The sequence below is a fragment of the Schistocerca gregaria genome, chromosome 4 (assembly GCF_023897955.1).
Source record: "Schistocerca gregaria isolate iqSchGreg1 chromosome 4, iqSchGreg1.2, whole genome shotgun sequence".
NCBI lineage: Eukaryota > Metazoa > Arthropoda > Insecta > Orthoptera > Acrididae > Schistocerca > Schistocerca gregaria.
The window spans coordinates 50,985,790-51,009,902 of NC_064923.1; positions in this window are offsets into that span (position 1 = coordinate 50,985,790).

A 24,113-nucleotide genomic window follows, 5' to 3' on the forward strand; every position below is an offset into this window, starting at 1 on the left:
CGAACATCAGAAACGTTCTGTGCAATTGCATCACGTACCATAGTATCTGAATAAGGGAGCCCTCATTGACACTCAAAAGCACAATCCCTAGTAAGGCCTTGCAAGGTTGCAACCCACTCCCGATTAGTCTGACCTGCCGTACGTTTTGTACGAAAGAAGGTATACCGTTTGGCAACTACGTTGACTTATTCTTTGAAATATGCATCTAATGCAGACAAAATTTCTTCGTAGGACAGAGCTGCTACGTCGCGGAGGGGAAATAATTTGACTGTCACACGGTACGTACTCACGCCGACGGATGAAAGAAGAAAAGGCTGCCGCTCGTTACCTTGAATTCTGTAGGCGGCGAGATGGAATCCAAACTGGCGTGACCACTCCGTCCAGCATTCCAGTGCAGCATCAAAAGGTCGAGAAGTGGGTGCAACAGCGTGTTGTGGCTGCGTTAGCGGTGAAGTGGCTGCTGCCGCATCGTTTTCCATCGCACGTTGACCCTGGACGTGCTGTCGAAGGGCATCCAGTAAGGCCTGCGTCTGCTGATTCTGTAAGCGATAAAATTCGGACAGTACATCTGGAGATTGTGGCGAAGCCATTACACAAGTAAATCAGGGCAATTTAGATAAGAACACTTTTACTCTTGTCGCCAATGTTGTGGTTGGCAGGAGAGCCAACACAGGGTTACTAAAGGAGGCCGAAATGCACGCGACTCAGCTCACGCAGGCTGGAACATGACAAGGGAATTAGAATTGAGAAAAACGGACGTAGCTGGTGGAACACTTAACTTTAATCCATTAATGAAGAACGTCGCTCGTGACAGTACATGATTCACAATATCAATGGTAACAGATAATGGCGCCTTGCTAGGTCGTAGCAAATAACGTAGCTGAAGGCTGTGCTAACTATCGTCTCGGCAAATGAGAGCGTATTTTGTCAGTGAACCATCACTAGCAAAGTCGTCCGTACAACTGGGGCGAGTGCTAGGAAGTCTCTCTAGACCTGCCGTGTGGCGGCGCTCGGTTTGCATTCACTGATAGTGGCGACACGCGGGTCCGACGTATGCTACCGGACCGCGGCCGATTTAAAGGCTACCACCAAGCAAGTGTGGTGTCTGGCGGTGACACCACAAGAGCTCGTACGTAAAGATATATGTGTTCATTCTTTCCACGCTTTATACGAGATTGGAATAATAGAGAATTGTGAAGGTCCTTCTATGAAACCTCTGCCAGGCACTTGAATGATTTTTGCATAGTGTCCATGTAGGTGTAGATCTAGATGTAGATGTACCTCCTTGTATCGTGTCGGACCTTCTTTTGCCGAGCGTACTGTAGCAGCTCAACGTGGCTTGAACTCAAAAAGCCGTCACACCATTTAAACATCTATGTATAACGTTGCAACGAGGCATGAAATTGTACATGCACGTAATGTCGATTGTAGAGAAGACTTCACTTTTGTTGTGGCATCAGACGCCAAATGTGGTGTATTGACAGCAAATGTAGTGGATGAGTGCCAGGAGGTGCCATATTAAAACTCACTACAATGCTTCGCTGATCTCGGTCTGCGTCACAGGTCCCGCAATGCTGAGGCCACTGCCCCAGGGACCTGTGCTGCGCAACACTGTGTCGTGCTGGCCTTGTTCGCCAGTTGTAAAGTTCAGATTACGCCATGATGGCTGCGCCAGCAGCCAACTCAGCGACCACCATCCCCGTTGACTCCGCTCTGCTCCACTGCGAGCTGTGGGCCGTCCCCGCTGCTGCTTCTTCCTCGGCTGGTGTAGCTGTGAACGCGGCGGCAACAACCACCCGCAATCCTGTGTTGGAATCTGCGGCCTCTCACCACGAAAGTCTCCAGCGTGTGTTGGGAGCCAAGACGACAGTCCGCAGTAGCAAGCTGAAGAATGGTCCACCCTGGTTGGCTGCAGACGCCGCGTCGGCCTCAGAGGGTCGAACCAATGACCCGCCGTGGACTGGGATGCTGCCACCCCATCTGTTGCTGCATGTAGCCTGGTGGAGTGACACTCCCCGCCGCCCTGGAGAGATGCCACCTTGAATGAATCTCGTTAGAAAACAACACCTATTTGTACTCGGCTGCGCGCCTCTATTTCGCTAACGGATCACTCCGAGTCACATGCCCCACATTCCGGTTGCGCCAGTGGCCCCCTTCTGCCTATAGCTTGCGACATGCAAACTTCTGCGTTTACGCTTTTCAGCAGTTCGATGGCCCCTCTGGCCTCCATTCCACTTCGCAACCACTAGTCAGGGCAACTTACTGCAATCCAGCCCGCACCTGCCTGTAGCTTGCGCTCAAAATATCGCACAAAAATAACTTTTCCTGTCCTAAACGGTGGCGCCACTACAATTTATTGGGAGAATAGTAGGAAAGTGTAGCTCAGTTATAAAGGAGACAGCATACAGAACACCTGTGCGATACTTTCTTGAGTACTGGTCGGGTGTTTGGCGTCCTCATCTGGTCGGATTAAAGGAAGACATCGTAGCAAATGAAAGATCTGTTGTTACATTTGTTACTGGTAGGCGTGATGAACACCTGAGCATCATGTAGATGCTCTGGGAACTCAAATGGGAATCTCTGAAGGGAAGGAAACGTCATTTTCGAGAAACACTGCTGAGAAAGTTTAAAGAACTGGCATTTGCAACAGATTGCAGAACAATCCTACTACCACCAACAGACATATCGGCTTAGGACTGTGAAGACAAGGTTGAGGGAAATCAGGGCTCGTACGGAGATACAAAGATCCATTTATGAGTGGAGCAGAAAAAGGGGATGTCTAGGTACCTTCAGCAGTGCACCATATGGTGGTTTGCAGAAGGAAGGAAGATTCCCGTCGACATCAAGTCAGTGGAGACGGTGCTCACGCTCTGAATGTTTCGAAGATGAGGAAGGAAATCACCATTGCCTTTTGAAGTGAACCATTTACCTGGAACGATTTAAGGAAATGGAAGAGCTAAATCACGAAGGATGGACATGAATTTGAACTGATTCTCTCCGAATGTGAGTCCGGTGAGCTATTCACTGCACAGCCTCGATGAGTGTAGCTTTTGGAGTATGTGTGTAGATATACCTGCACGTAAATGTGGAGGATAGTTGCAGTAAGAGTGATTAGACTGGCACACAAAGATCAACAGAAAATCCCTAACAATAATAGGCAACAATCGCTAGCCTCTAACGGTGGATAAGAACGGATTGTGAAACCCTTTCCTCAAGTGAGCTTGCTAGTGACAATGAGTTGTCCCTCGACTTTGAGACACATGACTCGCATTCATGTCTTACAAAGAGAATCCAGCGACAGAGAGAAGCTGCTGGGAGGTGCTAAGGGGAAGAGGAGGTGGGAGAGGAAGACAATTTTTCTGTTCTTTCTGATCGAAAAGTGGTGCCACTAAATGAGGTGAGTAGCTCTTGGAGGAAGCTGATTCGAACTCTAATGGCCGGCCAGTGTGTCCAAGTGGTTCTAGGCGCTACAGTCTGGCACCACGCGACCGCTACGGTCGCAGGTTCGGATCCTGCCTCGGGCATGTATGTGTGTGTGATGTCCTTAGGTTAGCTAGGTTTAAGTAGTTCTAAGTTCTAGGGGACTAATGACCTGAGAAGTCCATAGCGCTCGGAGCCATTTGAACCATTTTTTGAATCCTAATGATGGTTGTACAGTGTTGTGCTGCAAGGGAGAGGATGTTGTTATGGGTGGCTGATATCCTCTTTCTACAACACAAATGCACACATGGTTAATGCGGTTCTTTATTTACATGAACGTTTACTTAATTTGGGTTGACTCCATGTGTTGTGGTCCAAGCTCGTCAGTAATAGTCCTCTTGCAGACAGTATCGGTAATCGTGCTATCACAAACTCTAGTATCGCTATAGTGGTTAATCTGGTAGCTATGAATTGTGGTAGCCTGTGACCCGCTCTGCGAGTATACTGACAGACGACAACCGGAAGAGCGAGTCACTCAGGCCCTCTGGTGAGCGGTGGCGGCCTGAATACATGCTGTCGAGAGAGCGTTGGTGGCGTTTTGCTTGCGCATGTGTCTCTTTCGTAAAAGGCGTGCTTGGTCGAGCGCCTACCAATTGATCTTCGCTTCATCTTTGCCGACCAGTGTGCTGACGACAGCTTACCAGCACAATAATAAGCTCCATGGACAAAATATAAACCACCCCCTTTCAAAAGCACAGTGGTCGCTTAGGAGCAGGATAAATGGTGTAGAACTCCAATCATGTGACTCTACACTGTAGTCGTAAACCATGGTCGTGGAGTAACGTATCTGTGCCAGTTGCAGTAAGCTGTATCGATCTGGAGATGTGGCTAAATGGCAGAAAGCAGCTGTTCTATTTGGATGTGTCACATGATCACATCGAGAATGAATGCCGGCCGCTGTGACCGAGTGGTTCTAGGCACTTCAGTCCAGAACCGCGCTGCTGCTACAGTCGCAGGTTCGAATCCTGCCTCAGGCATAGATGTGTGTGATGTCCTGCGGCTGTTTAAGTAGTTCTAAGTCTAGGGGACTGATGGCCTCAGATTTCAAGTCCCATAGTGCTTAGAGCCATTTGAACCATTTTGAGAATGAAGTTTCCCGATTTGTTGGTGAATCAATGCAGGTTATCGACCATGACGACGAGGAATATTGTACCACTCGCAGCCTGTAAGGACAGTGGTCGTAGAGAGATCCTAATCGACAAAAACCGAAGACGAGAGTCATACTTTGTCCGTGACAGACGGTTTCAAACGTGACAGGAATTCGTGCTGTCAGCGAATGCACGGTCATCTTAACCAGTTTTCGAGCGATTATTGCGAGGGGAACTGTTGTGGACGTCTTCTGCCGCTTTTCAGATGATGCAAGGAATGGCGTGCGTCGATGGCCCAAACGGGCGTTTAGCCGGCAGTGTTTGGAGGGTGGAGTTCAGTTATCCTCGAATGTAACCATCGATGTTTGTTTCAAATTTCTCGGTGATCAAGTGTTGTCATTTTTTCTACATTGATAATGAGTATGCTTCTTCCAAGAAGGCGACAGGCTCGTTCACTTCGTCCTGTGTACATACTTTCTCGCCAGTTTTGACTGGAAGTGGGGGAGAGACGGTAAGTGGCTTTTCTACAGAGGCGCGCCAGTTCTTAAAAATAAGTAAATGAGTTGCGTGAACGTCCTGATCACCAGATGCTCCACCAACGTCCTGCTCCAGAGCCCAAACGAACCCCTAGTGCTCAGTTACAAATCAATACATTAAGCTATTAGACAGAAATGCAATGTTCCAGAATCGGATTTCTTTCACACGTAACACTCCATCATGAAGAAAGAGTAGTCTTGAAGATGGATAGTAAAATTCATGCTCCAACAATTAGTTACTACACAGAAATACCAAAAAGGTTTAATACTGCTACATGGCTCAAGTCTGCTATGAAAATTTCATTTTTGTAATGAGTACAGTACACAACGGCACTCGGTATTATCTGTCCATCAATCCTCATTGTTCTCACCACCGGCACTTGATACACAGTTTATTCACACATTGACCACAGTCGGATATTTTGAACGGCTACACAGTTGCCACAGTATCTTGTTAAATGTTCCTCAGTCACCTGACAGTATGCAGTAGATTCCTTACAACTGTCAAACCCACTTTCAGAGGAGTTACTAACCGCATCTTGTGAAAATGACACGAAACACAGCAAACTATTTTGCATGCCTTTATCGCTATATATGAAATGGAGTAAGGGACGAGAGAAAGATAACGGAGTAGATTATATGGGCAATGTTTACTGAAATGCACTACTGGCCATTAAAATTACTACACCAAGAAGAAATTCAGATGATAAACGGGTATTCATTGGACAAATATATTATACTAGAACTGACATGTGATTACATTTTCAGGCAATTTGGGTGCACAGATTCTGAGAAATAAGTACCCTTGATACGCCTGAGCATTGACTCAAACAGAACTTGGATGGCGTGTACAGGTACAGCTGCCCATGCAGCTTCAACACCATACCTCAGTTCATCAAACGTAGTGACTGGCGTATTGTGACGAGTCAGTTGCTCGGCCACCATTGACCAGACGTTTCAATTGGTGAGAGATCTGGAGAATGTGCTGGCCAGGGCAGCAATAGAACAATTTCTGTAATCAGAAAGGCTCGTACAGGACCTGCAACGTGCGGTCGTGCATTATCCTGCTGAAATGTAGGGTTTCTCAGGGATCGAATGAAGGGTAGAGTCACGGGTCGTAACACATCTGAAATGAACGTCCACTGTTCAAAGATCTGTCAATGCGAACAAGAGGTGTCTGAGACGTGTCACCAATGGCACTCCATTGCATCACGCCGGGTGATACGCCAGTATGGCAATGACGAATACACGCTTCCAATGTACGTTCACCGCGATGTCGCCAAAGACCGATGCGACCATCATGATGCTGTAAACAGAACCTGGATTCATCCGAAAAAATGACAATATGCCATTCGTGCACCCAGGTTCGTTGTTGAGGACATCATCGCAGGCTCTCCTGTCTGTGATGCAGCGCCAAAGGTAACCGCAGCCATGGTCTCCGAGCTGATGGTCTATGCTATGCAAACGTCGTAGAACTGTTCGTGCAGATGGTTGTTGTCATGCAAACGTCCCCATCTGTTGACTCACGGATCGAGACGTGGCTGAACGATCCGTTACAGCCATGCGGATGAGATGCCTGTCATCTCGACTGCTAGTGATACGAGGCCGTTGGGATCCAGCACGGCGTTCCGTATAGCCCTCCTGAACCCACCGATTCCATATTCTGCTAACAGTCATTGGATCTCGACCAGCGCGAGCAGCAATGGCTCAATACCATGAATTGCAATCACGATAGGCCACAATCCGACCTTTATCAAAGTTGGAAATGTGATGGTACGCATTTCTCCTCCTTAAACGAGGCATCACAACAACGTTTCACCAGGCAACGGCGGTCAACTGCTGTTTCTGTATGAGAAATCGGTTGGAATCTTTCCTCATGTCAGCACGTTGTAGGTGTCGCCGTCGGCGCCAACGTTGTGTCAATGCTCTGAAAAGCTAATCATATTACAGCATCTTCTTCCTGTCGTTAAATTTCGAGTGTGCAACCCGGTCTTCGTGGTGTAGCAATTTTAATGGCCAGTAGTGTACCTTTTTCGTCTCGAAGTATGAGATCAGTTGTGTAACCTTTACCTCCTGGATTTTTTTTGTCTTTTTGGAAGACTTGGCATTCTTTGCTCCAACTATATGGCTTTTGGAGAGGTTTACAGACAGAGATGCACTTGGCGCCTGACAAATGGGCAGTCGAACCGCATCTTCCCAAAGTAATCTGACCTTCGGCATTTAAAGCAGCACATGTACGGCATAAATACAAGGCACGTGAAGCTTGTTGCCATGCACTTAGGCAGCTTCGGTAAATGGAAAGTCAGAATAAAAAATTGTGACTTCTCGAGCTCATTGTTTACACTTTTTATGAAATAGTTTACTTTGATGACAGCTTCATTTTCTCATTCCTGTTGCAAGTCTTTGGCATATTTTCCCATGATATCGCGACAGGCTACAATTCCCTTTAATCAATTTAACGCTGTGTAAAATTCACTGATGATGCTGTAATCACAATTCATAGCTTGTTTACTTGCCTAACTTTCACTGTTTCGACTCTATAGACTCTTGACAGATTTTAGTTCACTGCAAGTCCCTCTAATGCTTTCTGTATGCATAACGGCGACAATTTCTCTAATGTACATTCCACTCCTTTAAAAATGATGATAATGTTATTCACTACAGGACTAGTGCTATTGCTAGTGGTAAGAGATATCGCAGGTGGATTTACTACACACGGCCTTTTTCGTGTTTTCGTGTTTTCGTGTTTGGACGATCCAAAATGCTGAGAGCCCACCCAACAGGACCCGTCTTGCTGAGTAAGTCTTATACAACTGATGTGAGGCAGGTTCCATAGAGGTCGACTGTTCCTTCTCAACAGCCAGTCATCTCATCAGCGTGCAGTGCATCTTGTGACTGAACTTTTTCTAAAGAGATTTGTGCCGTCTTTGGGATCAGTGCGCTTAGGCCCAGGTTACCTGTGACACACAACGTTCCACGTCACGCTGCACCGTGGTCGCTATCATCTGTGTTCGGTGTAACTTCCTCGCGTCTGCCAGCACAACCGAGTTGTCACCGTAGATGACTACCACACAGAGAGCCCGGGTTCGATTCCCTAGATTTAGAAGAATTTTTCTTATTTAGGAGGGCTGGTGATGTCAACTGAGGAGCTTCTTAAACGAGGAATAGTGGCTCCGAGATCCGGAAAATCGGTAACACAGACGGAAGGGTGTGTGCCGACCAAATGCTCCTCCATACCGCATCTTCATAACGCCGAATCGCAGAGAATGACACGGTGGTCGGTCGACATCCTTGGGCCTTCAAGGTATGAAAAAGGAGCTCTTTTTTCTTTATTTTTATACCTCCTTGCAAATCATGGTGGCTGCACAGATTTCTGCAGTGTGTATTTACTTTCCTAACAAGCTTCTTTCTGTACCTGCTTCTGTTCATTCTTTGTAGCTTGTATCGCCTCCTTTCGCACTTCCCATCATCCAATCTACCTTTTACCTTCCCGCCTGTTTCTATTGTCTCGTTCGCTTTCGCAGACTGTCGTACTTCCTTTCCTTTGTTACGTGTCACTCCCTATGTGAAGACAAAGGGGATGTAGAGATCCTCGACGATTCGCTACAGGCAGCACACCCTCGCTATGAAAACCAGCGCCTCTATGAATGTCCGTATCCAGCTTTCATCTGAAAGTTTGTCACGATAAAATTGGGAATGTTATATGAAGAATTACTAATTTATGTTGCGTATCGAAGCACCCCTTGTTGCGCCCAGTATTAGTTTTGGACAATATTGTGTAATTGTAAAGGTTTGTCGTGAAGCCGTATCGATGGAAAGATATCTCATTTACCTTACTGACGAAAATAACCCAATGATTGCTTTATTAGAGGTTTCAGAAAGCAATACGCTTTTTTAAAACCAAAAGAGCTCGCCTTCAGTCACTAATCGTGATTTTTGCTTCAATATATGATGTATGCTCATCCCAGGGCTCATCTTCAGGCGTCTGATAAGTTCACTTTATTGTTGAAATCATGTTCGTACTGGTGCTCTAAAGCTTGTGTAGTAGACAACAAGGTGATATTTTGTGTGGTAGTTTTTACAAGACTGGAACAAAGAAGAGAATTATTTACTGTTTTCGGCAGTAGGTACAGCATGTGGAAAAATATTTACATGCATACAAACAGCAGTTGTGATCAAAATTTAAACGTGTCAAAGAGTATGTAAATGTAAAGATGTTAAAATTATATATTCGGGGGGTATCTTAAACCTTTTGGGTCAAATTGAAAGAGTTGATAGTGGGTCCGCAACCAGTTATACTGAGATAGGGAATCAGTCATCGGAAATTCATATTTATTTAGTTATGAACATACAAAGCGTACACCACATAACAATAACTTTTCAAAGCGACGACCACGAGTCTCAGAGAATGCACTGCAACCTCGCATGCAGTTCTACCACACTCTAGCAAAGATCCTGGGTGTCTGTAAACTGTACTGGAACAGGCAACAGGTGATAAACAGCGTCCACCCCTCGTCACCAAACAGACATTCTGTACGCAACTTAGCTCATAGCATGTGTGTCATGTGACAACTGCGTGGATTGCACAGGCACTTTAAGGGGGGTAGAAGGTCGAACGGGCTGACTTAGAGCAGGAGAAACACCACAGGACATTTTATTTTCTGCTGTTTATATTTTTACAAATAAATTCATAAAACTTTGTCAGCATGACCAGGAAAGATTCAGGATTCACACTCATAGCAGTGGAAGTGCAAAAAAATAACAAAATAAATTTTTTTAGATATGAAATTTCATCGTTTTTTCACTTACTGTTGGCTGCATTTGTTGCTATAGCTGCATTTTTCTTCACAAGTAAGAGATATTCTTTAATGAATTTTGTACAGCATACAAACCATACTTACAGGTGTATGAAACTCTAGAATTTTCCAAATCTATTAAAAACTGTGGTAAAAGTTGCGATAATTAACCACAAAATTTGATTTTTTTCTAAACATAAAGTTTAAAACGTAACAGCTCTTTCATTTTTTTGATAAATTAAATATATTGTAGAGTTTCCGACACTTGTAAGTATGGTTTGCATGCTGTGCAAAATGCATCGAACAATCTCTCTTACTTATGAAGAAAAGTGTACCTATAGCAACAAATGCAGCCAATAGTAACTTAAAAAATGATGAAATTTCACATGTAAAAAGAATTATTTTGTTATGTTTTTGAACTTCCGCTGCTACGAGTGTGAATCCTGAATCCTTCCTGTCTTGCTGACAAACTTTTATTAATTTACTTGTAAACGTATAGACAGTGGAAATTAAAATGTCCTGTGGTGCCTCTCCTGTTCCAAGTCGGCAAGTTTGACGTCCTCCCCCTTAACCTGTAGCCGGTCTAAGTGGCCGAGCGGTTCTAGGCGCTACAATCTGGAACCGCGCGACTGCTACGGTCGCAGGTTCGAATCCTGCCTCAGGGATGGATGTGTGTGATGTCCTTAGGTTAGTTAGGTTTAAGTAGTTCTAAGTTCTAGGGGACTGGAGACCTCAGATGTTAAGTCCCATAGTGCTCAGAGCCATTTTTTTAAACCTGTACTGCATGCATATGACTATCCATGGTATCAGTTGTCCATTGGATTAGACAGCTTGAGATGTGTCCATTGTGATGTGTGTTACCGTGTACAGTGTATGACGCACATTTCAAAACGGAATGTTACTCGTCACAAGAATTGATAGAAGTTCATTTAATTTAAAGTTCAACAAGGTGCAATGCTTGTAAAGCAGCACAAATGTACAGTGAACTATTTCCCCGACAGGTGCCATCCTAACTGGATGAAGTTTATGTCTGGGGATACCAACATATAAGAGATGGCTTTGCTCAGGCCCAGATAGTCAGCCAAGATTCCCATGAAAGATCTGCCTGAACACCAGACTGAGGAGATGGTGTTGGATTTTGTGGCTGCCCACACTGCAATAAGCACCTGTCAACTTGCCCACGAAACACATTTCGAAGGGCACAATCTGGGGAGTTCTGGCGGAACAGGTATTACATCCATACCATAAAGAAAGTGTGCAAGAGCTGGGATCAATGGATTTTGTGCCCCTTGTTCACTTCTATCAATGGAATATCCACCATAGTGGTATTGTTCATGGATGAGGCCTCACTCACCTGTAATGGTGTTTTCAACACCCACAACAGCCGTGTCTGGAATGAGGATAGTTCCCAAACCACACACAACTGTGGCCACCAGCAACGATTCTCTGTCAGTGTATGAGTGGGCATCGTCCAAGATCACCTAACAGGACCTTATACGCTGCCTAATCATTTGACTGGTACACGTCACCAGGTGTTCTTGCGGTATATGCTGTCACAGTTCTTGGAGACTGTACCACATAATTGTCCACGGAAGGATGTGGTTTCAGTGTTACAGTACACCATCCCACTTGGATGTTCGTATCTGTGAGCATCTGAACAACTCATACCCTCATCACTGGATTGGAAATGGAGGTTCTGTACCATGGCCGATCGCCCAGTTTCACACCTCTTGACTTTTTCATCTGCTATTACATGAAGACGTCGGATCATGAAACCCATGTAGAAATGGATGAAGACTTGCCTGCTAGGGTCCAGGCTGTCTTTATCATGATACAACAGATACCAGGGATCTTTGACAGAGTGTGACAGAATTGCATGCACCGTTGCCATGGATGCAGCGGTCGTCACTCCGAACAACTATTGTGAACTACATTGTTGTTAGGCGGTGTACACTGTGTATGTCTTTAACACAGTAAATATGCATTTCCGACCATTGGTGCCCTATATCAATGTAATGGGCTGTGAACTCACTACAAACTGTTTCAGTTTCACCGAAAAGGTTTTAGACACACTGTATGTTGTTATGTAAGCTCCAAGCTAATATAAAAATGTTAAAATCTTGTCTGAATACATGTGTTATTTACAAAACCAATTTTTTTCTGCAGATATGTGGTGTAGGTTTGTGTTGTATAGCGGTTGTAACCGATAAATTCTCACTTCTTTGGAACAACGCTATGCAACAACACTGACAGCAATGGACAAAATTAAGCGATATTATGCTGCTAAGTTTTTACATTCACCTGTCGTATTGCGTTGTACCTTGTTGCTGTTAACAATTCTTCATCTGCCGGCCGGAGTGACCGAGCGGTTGTAGGCGCTACAGTTTGGAACTGCGCCACCGCTACGGTCGCAGGTTCGAATCCTGCCTCGGGCATGCATGTGTGTGATGTCCTTAGGTTAGTTAATTTTAAGTAGTTCTAAGTTCTAGGGGACTGATGACCACAGCAGTTATGTCCCATAGTGCTCAGAGCCATTTGAACCATTTGAATTCTTCATCTTTATACCAAGGAAAAGACAACAGGAAGCGTTTCGGAGTACTGTACATTATGCATTTTATTTGAGAAATTGTAACCTTACGTATCTCTTCCAAGAAATTTCTGGTGCCGCTGGCAGCATACAGTTATTTTGATAATGCTTTGTGTTATTTAGGAAAAGTACTGAAAACCTAGACGTGCATTACTGGATGGGGATTTGAACACTGTTCCTCCCGGCTTCGGTAGTGCTGTCTCAGCTGCTGTAAGTAATTCCAACTACAGCGTGGTAGACATTGACAGGCTCGAAGATGACGTCACCAATGTTGGGTTGCGATTGCTCTGTAATATTCAACTTTTATTCCACAACTGTGGTAAGGTGGATTCAACACTTCATCAAACCAAGGCAAACTAGGTTTTCAAGGAATCCTTTAGTAAAACTATCGTTAGTTCCAGCACAGTGAAAACTGAGTTATCTGCTCCTTAAAGTATTAGGATCGAATGATTTGGTGCGCTGGACACGCATTTTCAAAAAGAGTGACAATTTTGTGATTTCCCTAAACTTAAGATCAATAGTCTTTCCTGTTTATTCTCAAAAATCATCTTCCTGCGGCTAAGAAAGAAAACAGTGCGATGAGTAATGTCCCATTTTACTTTTTCTTAGAGCAAGCAACTCCAGTTTTTCTTTTCACCCCTACCTATGGCAAGCTTTAAAATGTGAAATTATGGAAACTGAGAGTGTGCTGAATTGATTTTATTTATTTGTATTGATTTACGTTTGATTATGTTACTTGTTTGTTAGCAGTGAGTTACCCAAGAGCTAAGCACCCACTACCAGTAATGAAAACTAAATTGAAACGCCGGGGTATTCACAAATCGACTGTGACAGTGCATCACGAAGAATAACAGATATATCAAAGAAAATTGTAATAATGACCAACCATTAAATGTACTGACAAGATGGCATGCAATAATCCGGGTGATCACTGGGAAGGAAAACAAGCGCTATTCATTTGACAAATTCAAGGAATTGGGGGAAGGTTGGTGCCCATTATTTTAATTGGATGGGGCTGTTGGGGGGAGCCACGTATTGTGGAACTGTGATAAAGTATAGGCGAACAGCAGCATTTGTTGTGGCCAACGGTTTCTGTAGTCAGCTAATGAATACATACATTTCTAATTTATGTGATTAGAAATACTGAGAAGTGATAGCTCAGATAGAAATACCTGTAGTGAAAGAAAACCATTCATTCTGTTTGATAGATAAAATGCGGGACATTCGATTAGAGGATTTTTTCATGAGTCATTCCCAAGGAAGCGACGAGGCAAAGGCAGGAGGAACTGTAGGAAAAGTACATTCCGTTAACAAATATTTGTCTGTTATTTCAAATGAATCTTGTACGTTAGATAATGGTAGAGTTTTATATAAAAGTCATTTTAATTAAAATTTGGGGGTCAATGTAATGCGGTGAAAGCTAGTTCGATCGATCAAGTCGAGATTTAAAAAAAAAACTCATTACCTAAAGTATTTAAACGGAAAGAAAAAAAATCATCTGAATATTCTTTTTTTAAGAATAAATTTCTGGTAAGACTACTTAACTTTATCTGTCGTTAATACTATTAATACCATCTGTACGCAGCTGATTCTAATGCAGAATAAAAGTTATCTCCAAAATAATAAATAAGATATCTATCAGTACACACTGAATTGTTCTCAGATTCACCTGTTTATGTGCAATTATCTTTATATCTGTCAGATGCATCCCACTGAGTCACAGTGGGTTTAAATTCACAGACCAATTACACACAAGAGCAGAAGTTCGTCAACAACATCGCTGGTGTATTAAAACTGCAAAAACAAAGTAGAAAGAAGTAGCGACACTGGCATAGTGGAGAATACTATGTTACACTTTTCGCGATATCAAGAAACGATTAGGACATCAGTAAGGAAATTCTATTAATCCTGCTACGTCAAGAAATCCAACCAGGATCTATTCTCATCTTAGTTACAAACCCGTTAATGTAAAAGATGATTACATTACCAATAAGATTTCCACATCTGATGTGTTCTATAACAGTGCAAACATATGTGCTCTCGTAAAGAACTATCTGCAATAACAGTTCACTCTTCATCATAGGCCTAAATTAAGACTATGTTACTGCTGGCACAAAAACGAACTGACCAACCTCCATTTGGGGGGGGGGGGGGGGGGGGGGGAGAATATTGAACCGCGCACGGCTCGTGTTAATCCCGTTTATTGTTTGTCATTTTCTCTTACGGTACTGCCGCTTCGTTTTCTTATTCCATTTACTGGCGTCACAAACTTCCTGCATTACCTGTCCGTGAGTGGCAGCAGCCATTATCGATAAGCGCACCATCGTACCATCTCTGGAGCGACCGATCGTATATTGGGGTCGTGGTGTATCGGGAGGTGAGAGAAGCACGCGGCAGTTCAGTTGGGATGCAGCAGCAGTGAAGTCGGGGACTGAACGCCGGTGAGGCGCGGACAGCCAGTACTCGCGCGACCGCTGGCGACACAGATGCATTGTCCGACGAAAGGAGATTTGAGCGGGGACGACCGTTTGTTGGTCGTTCGGTCGTTCGCCTCATCGGGTGACTTGTATTTGGTCTTCCGATCGCTTCTGGGCCCCTTCGATTGGTCATCTTGCGGGACTTGGGTCGGTTCCTTCCTTATGCAGGGATGTCGATTAGCCAGTAAGCGTGTTCCCTCTGCATGGTTGAGTCCGAACCAGTGTCTCCGTGTCTCCGGGTCGTCGTGTGTCTGGGGTTTGTCGGGCACAGAGCAGCGGTCGGGGACGAAGGGACGTTGGGCACGGAGCTCCAGTGAGGTGCGGATAACCAGTACTTGCCCACCGCTGGTGACACAAATGGACTGCCTGGCTGGAGAAGACTGGATAGGGAACGACCGTGTTTGGTCTTTCGGTCGGTGGTCTCATCGGCCGACGTGTATTTGATCTTTTGAGCGTTTCTGGGTGTGGGAGTTGGTCGGCTGCGGCGAGGCAGCGAGGAAGTCTCGGCGGCGTGTGATCAGGCCTTGGTCACTGGCGTATTGCACGCAGGGTCGGAGTTGTGTGGCACTAGCTGCGAGAAGTTTCGTCCACCGCACTTGCATACTGGAGATGAGTAATCGGTGAATTCTCCTTTCTCTTTGAGTGTTGATTGTTTCTTGGCTTTGTTTTATACGTAATTATTAAGACATAATCTTGCTGCCATCTTCGTCTTTGCTGGTACATTGATTGTCGTGCTGTTGGTCGGGTGGAAGGGAACTGATTAGGCGGTTGGTTGGTTCGTCAGTCGTCCGTAGGTCGTGCTGCAACCCGGCTGTTTAGTTTAAGATTGGCTGCCTGTCTCACCTAAACGTGCGTTTGCGTTACTTCCCAGGCCGATCCTTGGAACCTTCTGAGCGCTGCTTCTTGTGTTTTACATAGTGGTTTCCTTTTCGTCTTAAGTACTCTGTGTGACCTTCAGCCGTGTTTTAGCTTATTAAAATTTGTAAGTTTTTTTCTCTTTAGGCCTTCAGCCGTGAAATAGTTTTCTCCATGGTGTGTGGCCTTCAGCCGAGTTTTAATGTATTTTAGACTAAAATTTCAAAATTTTGGTCTTAAACTGAAAATTCAAAATCTTCGTCTTCCCTTAAGTCATAACACTGTTATTCTTTAGTATGAGGACTTCAGCCGAGTTTGCATGAAATGTTTTAAGCTATGCCCCTCAGCCTGTTCAATTGAAAGCCCTTCTTTCTAGGCTTTAAGCTGTTAAATTGTTTGGTTGAAATGCGGCCTTCAGCTGGGTTTCAGACTATTTAGAATTAACACTGAAAATCTTCGTTTTGGCCTTAAGCTGTAACACTGTTCTTGATTAATGTGTGGTCTTCAGCCTATTTTCATCGACGTAAAAATTTTTTTTTAAAGAAGTTTAACTTCCAGAAGAACTTCTGGACATCAAGTCCTTGGATAAGCCCTGGGCCCTGGATTTTCGTATGTGGCTTTCAGCCTATTTAAATCAAATCAAAGGAGTTCTTTGTTAAACCATGAGAGTTTTTAATTCTTGCTTCTGTTACTAGGTGTTTTAACTAATAAAATTAATATGTTGAGTGTAATTGACAGCAACTTATTTTGGCCCCTTTCCACAAGTGTAACCTCACCCGATCTGTCCCGCTAATCCTGGGATTTCAAAGATAGCATATTAAGAAAAATATAATTAACACTCTCAACTTGAAAATATAGCATTTTTTACTACTTCTGAATGTCTTTCACAGGGGCACAGAGAAATCAGTGATCAAGCTTTAACACTTTTATTGGCAACGAAATAGATCTGCTTCGACAGTAAAAACAAAAGGCATAAAATGAAGTTTCTCACTAGATACTTGTACAGAGGGTTGACAAGGCTGCTGTATAAAATCGCCTGACTATTTCTTGTATGTAGTGAAACCACTAGGAAGTTCGTAAGAAAATATACTAGCAGGGAAATAACCCAAGTCGCGACAATGCCGCCCTCATTAATTCCAAAACGTGCTCGGAAAGGTCAAAGACCACAAAGGAAGTAACGATGAAAGCTGAGAACAATGGTGTCAGTCGCTACGATGGACTCCACGAGTGTCCTGAGATGAGCAGCGTCTGTCCGGAGGCCAGCAAAGGCGTTCTCTAAGCCAGAGACACTGACTAGTGCAGTCTGTGCACCAGTGTTTATAGCGGCTGGTGGCGGAATACTCGTGACACTATTCTCTTGTCACGTGGTGTGCGGACGCGAACAGGTCTTGTGCTAAGGAATGCAGGGCCAAGTAGACTGTACGAGGGCCTGAAGTGCCCAAGTCATAGCCGCTCCCTTTTGTATAGATCTCCGATATGGCAACTTTCACCTTGAACCTACATATAGTAGCACTTTTATCAACCAAAGTTCCGTTTTCTTACACTTTAGTACCACAAATCAAATTATAAACAGTGTATTTTGACACCATTTTTAATGTGTTGTATCACTAAAACTACATACTTTTGTGATACGCAAGTATAACTTGGTAATGCACTTAATATGAAATGCAAACACAATATGATCAAAGATAGTGTGTGTTAACTAAATGGTTCTAGAGAGACGAGAGGTTGATCTAAAAAAATTGATCTTTGCACTAAAATAAAATTATTTACGAAAATACGTAAATGTTTCAAGTACAAATTTACATTGAGATCACTTACCACAATATGCAAGTATAGCTACAGATCTGTGATCATGAATAAAAATGCAGCCCTGTCGACAAAATGAAACTATCCGTATTATTTACTAAAATATATGAAGATTTTTACTGCAAAACACATGTGGCACTATACTCATAATTTGATTGTTCTATAACATTAAAAAATACCAATCACACACATATTGACAATACTGATGTAACTTTTAGGTTAAGCTGCACTTGGCGACAAGCATAGTCAGATTATTGTACCACACTTAAAAGAAACAAAACGTGCTCTGTTCTGTCTATCTGGTACTACTGGTGTGACTTACAAATGTACGTGCACTTGTTGAGGACTGACTTATACTGCCACACGGAGATAACTATAGTGTTGTTGTTGTTGTTGTTCAGACCTGAGACTGGTTTGATGCAGGTCTCCATGCTACCCTATCCTGTGCAAGCTTCTTCATTTCCCAGTAACTACTGCAACCTACATCCTTCTGAATCTGCTTAGTGTATTCATCTCTTGGTCTCCCTCTACGATTTTTACCCTAGACGCTGCCCGCCAACACTAAATTGGTGATCCCTTGATGCCACAGAACATGTCCTACCAACTGATCCCTTCTTCTTGTCAAGTTGTGCCACAAATTTATCTTCTCTCCAATCCTATTCAATACCTCCTCATAAGTTATCCTCTCTACTTCCACCATCATCAGTTATTTAGCTCCTCAAATAGCAAAACTCCTTTACTACTTTAAAGGCCTCATTTCCTAATCTAATTCCCTCAGCATCACACGACTTAATTCGACTACATTCCATTATCCTCGTTTTGATTTTGCTGATGTTCATCTTATATCCTCCTTTCAAGACACTGTCCATTCCGTTCAATTGCTCTTCCAAGTCCTTTGCTGTCTCTGACAGAATTACCTCAAAGTTTTTATTTCTTCTCCGTGGATTTTAATACCTACTCCGAATTTTTCATTTGTTTCCTTCACTGCTCGCAATATATATAGATTGAATAACATCGGGGAGAGGCTACAATCCTGTCTCACTCCCTTCCCAACCACCGCTTCCCTTTCATGCCCATCGCCTCTTATAACTGCCACCTGGTTCCTGTACAAATTGTAAATAGCCATTCGCTCCCTGTACTTTAAACCTGCCACCTTCAGAGCGTGAAATAAAGTATTCCAGTCAACATTGTCAAAAGCTTTCTCCAAGTCTCCAAATGCTAGAAACGTAGGTTTGCCTTTCCTTAATGTAGCTTCTAAGATAAGTCGTAGGGAGATTATTGCTTCACGTGTTCCAATATTTCTACGGAATTCAAACTGATCTTCCCCGAGGTCGGTTTCTACTAGATTTTCCATTCGTCTAAAGAATTCACATTAGTACTTTGCAGCCGTCACTTACTAAACTGATAGTTCGGTAATTTTCACATCTGTCAACAGGTGCTTTCTTTGGGATTGGAATTATTATATTCTTTTTGAAGTCTGAGGATATTTCGCCTGTATCATATATCTTGCTCACAAGATGGTAGTGTTTTGTCATGACTGGCACTCCCAAGGCTATCAGTAGTTCTAATGGAATCCTGTCTACTCCCTGGGCCTTGTTTTGACTTAGGTCTTTCAGTGCTGTCAAACTCTTCACGCAGTATCATATCTCCCATTTCATCTTTATCTACATCCCATTTCCATAATATTGTCCTCAAGTACATCGCCCTTGTATAGACCCTCTATATACTCCTTCCACCTTTCTGCCTTCCCTTCTTTGCTTAGAACTGGGTTTCCATCTGAGCTCTTGATATTCATACAAGTGGTTCTCTTTTCTCCAAAGGTCTCTTTAATTTTCCTGTAGGCAGTATGTATCTTACCCCTCGTGAGATAAGACTCTAAATCCTTGCATTTGTCCTCCAGCCATCCCTGCTTAGCCATTTTGCACTTCCTGTCGATCTCATTTTTGAGGCGTTTGTATTCCTTTTTTCCTGCTTCATTTACTGCATTTTTATATTTTCTCCTTTCATCAATAAAGTTAAATATTTCTTCTGTTACCCACGGATTTCCACTAGCCCTCATCTTTTTACCTACTTGATCCTCTGCTGCCTCTACTATTTCATCTCTCAAAGCTACCCATTCTTCTTCTATGTATTTCTTTCCCCCATTCCTGTCAATTGTTCCCTTATGCTCTGCATGAAACTCTGTACAACCTCTGGTTCTTTCATTGTATCCGGGTCCCATCTCCTTAAATTACCACCTTTTTGCAGTTTCTTCAGTTTTAATCTACAGTTCATAACCAACAGATTGTGGTCAGAGTCCACATCCGCCTCTGGAAATGTCTTACAATTTAAAACCTGGTTCCTAAATCTCTGTCTTACCATTATATAATCTATCTGAAACCTGTCAGTATCTCCAGGCTTCTTCCATGTATACAACCTTCTTTTATGATTCTTGAACCAAGTGTTAGCTATGATTAAGTTGTGCTCTATGCAAAATTCTACCAGGCCGCTTCCTCTTTCATTTCTTCCCACAATCCATATTCACCTACTACGTTCCCTTCTCTCCCTTTTCCTACTACCGAGTATCAGTCACTCATGACTATTAAATTTTCATCTCCCTTCATTATTTGAATAATTTCTTTTATTTCATCATAAATTTCTTCAATTTCGTCATCATCTGCAGAGCTAGTTGGCATATAAACTTGTACTACTGTGGTAGACGTGGGCTTCGTGTCTATCTTGGTCACAATATTGTGTTCACTATGCTGTTTGTAGTAGCTTACACGCACTCCTATTTTTTTTATTCAATATTAAACCTACTCCTGCATTAACTCAATTTGGTTCTGTATTTATAACCCTCTATTCGCCTGACCAAAAGTCTTGTTCCTCCTGCCACCAAAATCACTAATTACCACTGTATCTAAGTTTAACCTATCCATTCCCCCTGTTTAATTTTTCTAACCTACCTGCCCGATTAAGGGATCTGACATGCCACGCTCCGATCCGTAGAACGCCAGTTTTCTTGCTCCTGATAATGACGTCCTCCCGAGTAGTCCCCGGACAGAGATCCGAATGGGGGACTATTTTACCGCCGGAATATTTTACCCAAGTGGACGCCATCATCATTTAACCATACAGCAAAGCTGTATGCCCTCGGGAAAAATTACGGCTGTATTTTCACCTTGCTTTCAGCCGTTCGCAGTACCAGCACAGCAAGGCCGTTTTGGTTAGTGTTACAAGGCCAGATCAGTCAATCATCCAGACTGTTGCCCTTGAAACTACTGAAAAGGCTGCTGACCCTCTTCAGCAACCACACGTTTGTCTGGCCTCTCAACAGATACCCCTCCGTTGTGGTTGCACCTACTGTACGGCTATCTGCATCGCTGAAGCACGCAAGCCTCCTCATCAATGGCAAGGTCCATGGTACATAACTATATGACACTCTGATAAAAAAGTGTTTTGAACAGTAGTAACATATATCCATGTAGGTAACAAACGAGGTTTGCTTTGATTTTGACTATCCACTATCAGTTTATTTTAAAAGTCACTCAAACATTACAGTTGTTCCATGCTAGGTACTAACCTTTTTTTCCAGTGTAAGTAGGCTGTTTAGGTTTTCTTATTGGTAATGCCACATAGCGCTCTGTATGAAAAATCACTGGCTGTGCTGTGCGCATTCTGTGGCTAGTTTGCATTGTTGTCTGCCATTGTAGTGTCGGGCAGCGGCAGCTGGATGCTAACAGTGCGTAGCGTTGCGCAGTTGGAGGTGAGCCGCCAGCAGCGGTGGACGTGGGGAGAAAGATGGCGGAGCTTTGAAATTTGTAAGACTGGATGTCATGAAATTATATATATATATATATATATATATATATATATATATATATATATATATATATATATATATATATATATATATATATATGTAATGACTATTAAGGTAAATACATTGTTTGTTCTCTATTAAAATCATTCATTGGCTAACTATACCTATCAGTAGTTAGTGACTTCCATAGTTTGAATCTTTTATTTAGCTGGCAGTAGTGGCGCTCGCTGTATTGCAGTAGTACGAGTAACGAAGATTTTTGGTGACGTAAGTGATTCGTGAAAGGTATAGGTTAATGTTAGTCAGGGCCATTCTTTTGTAGGTTTTTTTAAAGTCAGATTGCGTTGCGCTAAAAAATATTGTGTGCCAGTTTAAGCACAGTCATGTATAATTTTTCAAAGGGGACGTTTCATATGTCGACCCTTAGCCGAGGATACCTCACTGGAATCTTCAGATTTTTTCTTGTAGTTTGTGTAGTTAGCGTAGCCTTTGTTTATTGCTAGCGCGTAATTGTAGAGACAATCTCCTTTGTAGTTGTAGTCTTTCATTGTTGTACAGTAAAACAGTTGTGGCATGCATGTAGATTTGCACCAAGTATTTCGCAGCTGCGCTTGCAATTAACTAGATATTATTTTCAGTGCTATGTTAATGTGCTCCCATATTTTTGCTCTTCAAATTGTGTTTTTCTGTGTTGTGTGAAATATTGTGACAATAATGGCCTGTGAAAAACGTAATACTAGGCTCCAAAGTAAACTGAGAAATGACAGCGAAGACGAAAGCAGTATGTTAGCGCCACCATGTAATGAATTAACTAATGTTCGAAGTAGTAATTTGGTAATTGTGCATAGGGAAATGGAGCGGGTTGCAAATAATGGTGTAGGCAGTGAAACAATTAGTGAACAGGGAAGCATTATCGATCGATCTTTCGGCAACAGCTCGCCTCAGGATTCCGAAATGACAGGACACAATCTTGCAAATACTGTAGATTCAGGTTTTCTCAAATAAGTTAAGACACATTTTCTGTTTTTCAAACTGCGAATATTACCGGTTCAAATGCATTGGAAAATAGCACTAAGGAACATGTTTCAGACATCAGTGCATTGTTATTACAATTAATGCAAGAAATGGGACAAAAGCTTCAAAAGTTAGACACAATGGAACAAAATCAGAGAGAAACACATCAAAAGCTTCAAAAGTTAGACACAATGGAACAAAATCTTCAAAAGTTAGACACAATGGAACAATAGCTTCAAACGTTAGACACCACGCTTGAACAAACACGTGAAGGTTTAACTAATGAGTTACATAACATTGAATCGAAATGCCAAAAGTCTGTAATGAAGTAAAAACACAAATTTGTGAGCATTTTCAACCTACTTTTTCGCGGCATGAAAATGCATTACAGAATCACGAAGCAGCCATAAAAGAACTGCAAACTATTGTTCATGAAAATCATGACACCTTGCAAGCTAAAATTGACTCAGTTGCATCTACCGATTCGGTTACGCAACTTGCAAAAACTCAAGAAAACTTAAAGGACACAGTAGATACGATTTCAACACAAATGGACACTCTGAAACTTGGTTCAGAAAAACACACAGAGGAAATAATGTCACTATCTGGTAAAGTAGCCGAACTTTCAGATCAGTTCACTAACTTATCTACAACGGTAGATGATGATCTGAATGACACAAAACCTGTTGCCTTCACAGACACTGAAGAGTATGAACAAATTAGAAAATTCAATCAGAATCAAAATCAAATCAACACACAGTAAAAAAGAGAAATGCGGGAAGTACAAGATCAGTTGGCTAAAGTAATACGAGAATTACATATTTCAGAGGACACTCGCGCTCCAGTACGGGAAGAGGGACATAGAAATACAGAACAACCACAAAATAATAACACAGGACACTTCGGAAATTATGAAAGGAATTGGCAAGGTACACCGAATTTTGAGATGGAACCGCCGAAACGACGTAACAATGACCGACATGCGACTCGCCGACATGATGATTTTGACTATAAGCTGTTCATTACTGCACGTAAATTCAAAACATTTAAGAATTATGGCAACGACATTCATCCACAAGCGTGGTTTAATCAATTCTCTCATTGTTGTCCTCCCAACTGGTCATTAGAACACAGATTAGAACTTATGTGTGGCTCCTTAGAGAATGAACCAGCTGTAAGAATGCGATCGGTCATTCACGATTGCCACAGTGAAGGAGAATTTTATCATGCCTTCCTCTCAGCATACTGGTCTCAGGCCACACAACTCCGTGTAAAACATAGCATCATTATGATGAAACATTTCGAACAATCTGAATTTTCCAGTCATGTGAAATATTTTGAAGAAATGTTGCACAAGAATCAATATCTTTCAAACCCATATAGCCCTTCAGAACTCATCCGCATTTGCTTAATGAAATTGCCTGAACAATTAAGGAATATTATTTTGGCAGGGCGTTGCAAAGACGACATTGAAGCTTTTCAGGGACTCTTACAAGAATTAGAAATTGACACAGACAGTCGCGGGATGCGAAAACAGGAAAACAATCACTACAGTTCACATTCGTCACAATTCTGTGACGACAGAAACAATAACTGGACACGACAAGTCTATTCTTACAACGCAAATCGTGACGAAAACAGACACCACCCATATGACAACCACTGGCGG